This window comes from Chinchilla lanigera, unplaced genomic scaffold, assembly GCF_000276665.1.
Source record: "Chinchilla lanigera isolate Chin_1 unplaced genomic scaffold, ChiLan1.0 scaffold00192, whole genome shotgun sequence".
NCBI lineage: Eukaryota > Metazoa > Chordata > Mammalia > Rodentia > Chinchillidae > Chinchilla > Chinchilla lanigera.
In genome coordinates, this window is record NW_004955593.1 from 883,007 (window position 1) to 887,933 (window position 4,927).

The window sequence follows — 4,927 nt, forward strand, 5'->3', positions numbered from 1 at the left end:
TGTCTGCAATCCCAGCACCTGGGAGGCTGAAGCAGGAGAACTCATTGTGAGTTTGAGACCAGCTTGGGCAACAAAGTGAGCTCAAGGCCAGCCTGAACTGCATAGTGAGACCCTGTCTCAAAAAGACCAAAAAAAAAAAAAAAAAAAAAAAAAAATCAAACCACCAAACATACTTATCCCATTGTTCCTACTTTTTTCCTGAAGCAGTTCTGGAAGTCTTCCATTGTGAGTGTCTGTAAGAGGTGTGATCAAAAAATACATTGAATGCTGCTGTCTAGTGTCATCCAATGGAAAGGCAGGCTTGTAAAAATATTACATTTTGTCCCCATCCGCCTTATTCACTGGATCTGGCAAAATATGATTTCTTGCTCTTCTGCAAAGTCAAAAGGATCATGTAAGGTAAATGAACACTGAGCCATCCACAACAGTGCAACTAAAGACACAAAAGAGAACTTTCAGAACTCCTTCAGAAAGTAGGAAGAATGATGGAACAATTGTGGTCCAAGTGAGGGGAACTATTTTGACGAGAATTAGCACCAGTGTGTCTTGTACTGTAATAAGATGTTTTAAACTCAAACATTCAGTGTAGGTTTTGGTCACAGTTTGTATTTTATCAAAGTGAGTTTGCATTTCGAAAATCTTTAGGATATTATAGGGAATAAAGATTTATTTTCTTCATTCATTGCTAGGTTCATGGTTGAGGCCTCTGTAAAGAAAAACAGAGTAAGAAGAGAAAATATACACATTTATTTTATATAACTTTTATGTGACATAGGAGCGTTCAGCAATGAGCACTCAGAGAAACAAGGACACTATATTTTATACTCAATTTTTAAGAGGATAGCCACGCAGAAATATGAGTAGAAAAAAAGGGGTAATTTGGTGGTAATAAACTATGAGGAACGTTTGCTCAGATTCTTCTCTGTGTCATTTGCCTTCGGAAATGAGGATGTTCCTTTCCTTACTGTATAGGGAGAGTGGCTCTGGAAATGGTTTTTGTTTTGTTTTGTTTTGTTTTGTTTTTGTTTTTTTTTTTTTTTTTCAGGTATCAGAAATTGAACTCACGACCTTGCTCTTGCCAGGCAGGCGCTGTGCCGCTGAGCTAAATCCCCAGCCCCAAATATTTCAATTTATATGCTAATTTGTTTCATTTATACCACTGGTGTCTCTTCCTTCATTGATTTTTATTTTATGGTACCGGGAATTGAACTCAGGACCTTGCCCTTGCCAGGCAGGTACTTATGCCGCTGAGCTATATCCCCAGCCCTGGAAAAGGTTTTAAAGCATGCTTCAAAGGGAGGCGGGAGAAAGTCAGAGTGATGTTAGGTTACACTGCTTTCTAAAATGTCAAAGTGCCATCTTGTGGTTTAAGATCATAAATCCCATCAATGTCAGATTAATAACCGTTACAAGAACATAAATTCCTTCAATATAAAATCCTGAAGGGGTGTGATTAACAAATATTTCTGAGTTTCAAAGTGTTGTGTGGAAGCAGTGATTTCAAAATTTGACTGTGCACTGGAAACATCTGGGGATTTTACAAAAATATAGCTGACTAAATCTAGCCACTAAACATTTTGATTTAATGGCAAGGATGATACCCTTTAGCATAAAAAATCCTTAAGTCCTTTCTAAGTGCTTCTAAGAGGCAGCCAAGTTTGAATGTCACTGATGCAAAGAGTATGTGTTATAGTTCAAGTTTACAGAAGTCATTCTTCCATAAGTTAGTAATTGATTACGATTATGTTTCCATATACACAAGTTCACCTACACTCAAATTCACATATTTGACATGATCACTCAGCTGTTATTATTGGAAGTGTGAGCACAGGTATACTACTAGAGTAAGGGCAGGAGTTGGTCACTAAACTAGTTGGTTTTCTTTGTACCTAATTTGCTGATATTTTCCTGGAAAACTAAAAGGAACATTGAGGTTTTTTTAAAGCTGGTGATGAATGGTCATCATTTAAACTATTTGCTGGAATAAAACCAAGATTAACCGTCACCGTCGGGTTGAACAGTGGGTCTGCTATGTAAAAACCTAAATAGTTTAGACTAGTATGAAGAGCTTGCTGGTAGGCAGTTTTCCTCCTGGTATTTTTAAAGGAATTTCAACAAATTAAAGGGAGAAAGTTGATATGGAAAGGAAGAGGGACCTTCTCAACCTATTTCAGATATATTTTCTAAAGTGTATGCTAACATAAATAAAGTCATACAAATGTCACTACAAAATTAATAAATCAGGTGACTGTTTCAAAAAGGAAGAGATTGAATGTATTTGTGTTTATTAATATGTTTTTCATTCTTTTATTTTTTTTAAATAAAAAAAAATGAAAGAGATTGAAGTAGAGTAGTTGTGGAGATGAAATGCAGTAATCTATCAGTATCCCTTGCAATGCACATGAAGCTATGCCACACTGCCTACATCACTGTATGCTGTGGTGAATGATGAAAGTGCAGGGATAATGTTCTTTAGGGACCTCTGGAGGTCTCTGAACATCAAGATCATTCTTGATGCTCTCAAATTGCTCATTCTCTCCCCTTTACCCAATCTTTCTTTCAACAATTGATTTTCTCTTTTCTCTTCACTTACCCCAATTTCCTAGGACACTATCCCTGCCTAAAGAACGTAACTTGAGTCCTCAAGTCTTACAAATGTGGCACTTTGGTTATAATGAATGTAATGGATTTTGAGCTGTCCAGTTATTGCTGCCAAGAGGGTAGTGGTGAAGGATTTGGGATAGTGAAAAGTCTCCAATTTGTTTCTTTCCTTCTAAAATAAGTCTGAAATTATTAATATCTCATCTTGAGGGAGACAATTTTCTTTCAAATATATATTTTTTTAAGACCAGAACATATTTATTGAGGGAAAAAAAGCTTCTGTCTGAGGGAGGGACAGAAATGTGGCCCCAGTGGGTTGCACATTTTTCAAATATTTTCAACTGTACCGCAAAACTATTTTTCATATTTGTCTGCCTTGATTTTGACTTCACTTCTAACTAAATAGTATGTTTTTGTATTAAGAGGTTTACTCCCTTTCCCTGTACTAGTGATATCATAACCTCTTCCATGTTAGCTATTAATGAAAGGCATCGTGTCCAGACTACTTCACTCTAATCTCTAAATGAATGCTTTAGCTGAAGTGGAAAAGTCTCAGTTCACTACAGCCCACTATCCTGTCAGCACAGTCAACTATTTCTTATTTCTGAGGTTTACTTAAAGGTGTGCAGTTCAAGCAGAAAATGACAGAAGATAATGAAGTATAACTGCCTATTACTCAAAATCAGTGTTCTCTGTAAAATCAAGCTAAAAGCACATATACAAAGACTCACTGGCAATTTTAACAGGAGCAATACTTTCTGAAAATACTTCACTATCCATGCTTTTATACCTAATAATGGCTACAAATATTTGAATTATTATGCAAAATTTAAAATGTAATGACCAACTGCATCATCATATACACATAGAATAATGGGATTATCACTTAATACAGAGTACTGTGTATAGTATGTACTTAAGAAATACTTGCTGAATGCAGGAGGAATTGTATCACACTGTTATGAAAGCTGTGAAACTCTATGATTAGTAGTCAGCAAGTTGGAGACCCAGAGGACTCAGTGATATATTTCAAGTCTGAATCTGAAAGTCTGAGAACAAGGAGACCTGATGGTACAAGTTGCAGTATGAGAGTGTGAATCCAGAGAAAAGTAACTGAGGGCCTCCCTGAAAGGTAGTTGTGCAGAAAGGGTATATTTCTTCTTAGCCTTTGTGTTCAGGCTTGCAAAGGGTTGGATAAGGCCCACCAGCATTACATAGAACAATCTGCTTTGTTCATTCTACCAATTCAAATTTTAATGACTGAGAAATATTCTCAAAGACATCCTCAGAATAATGTTTAATTTTAACCACATATCTAGGCACTCAGTGGTCTGAGTAAACTGACAAATAAAATTAACCACCAGAAAATTAAAAATAAAATTTTAATATGATCCAGGAATTCAAGTTTTGGACATATGTGCAAAAGAACTGAAATCAGAATCTAAAAATGATTTTACACACCCAGCACCATTGTTTGCAATAAATAAAAAGGGATGCAACTCAAGTGTCCACCAATGTGTGACTGAGTGAAAATGTAGCATATACAGTTATTCAGAATAGCTCTAATATTATTTAGCCTTAAATTTAAGGAAACTATGTCATATGCTGCAATATTGATGCACGTCGAAAACATATACTAAATGAACTAAACCAGTCATAAAAAGAAAAGCATATGATTCCACTTACATGAGCTATCATAAGTAGACTAATTCATAGAAAGTAAAATGATGGTTGTCAAGAGCTGGAGGAAGGGGAAAATTGAAAGTTGTTTTTTAAAGGAGATAGTTTCAGTTTTGTCAGGTGAAAATTTTTGGACCTTGGTTAGTCAACCATATGAATATTTTTAACATTAACAAACTTTTAATTTGGAAGAGGTTAAGATGGCAAATGTTATGTTATATGATTTTTTACCACAATTATAAATTACAATAAAAAATGGTAAACTGAAGTAAGTTTAATGAAGAGACAATTTTCATAGGCTTGGACAGACTTAATGAACCAATAAGTAAATCTTAAAGCACTTAATGACTAGCCTCATTTGAAATAATTTACCATCTGGGTCTGAGGGAACACAAAGAAGAAATTGCATTAGGATTAGCAGAGCCTGGTGAGAGGTAGGCACATATACCAGGAATTGCCAGAAATGAACCGTAGCCATAGAACTACTCACTAATGATCTAATTTTATAGACTTTCTACAACCCATGTATTAGGCCCTTACATCAAAAGCTCATGCTTCTACAAACCATACTTTATTGACTCCACCCATCTTTATATATCATACTTCCTTATTGATAGAGCCATATTTTCTGCAGTAAAGACCTTTC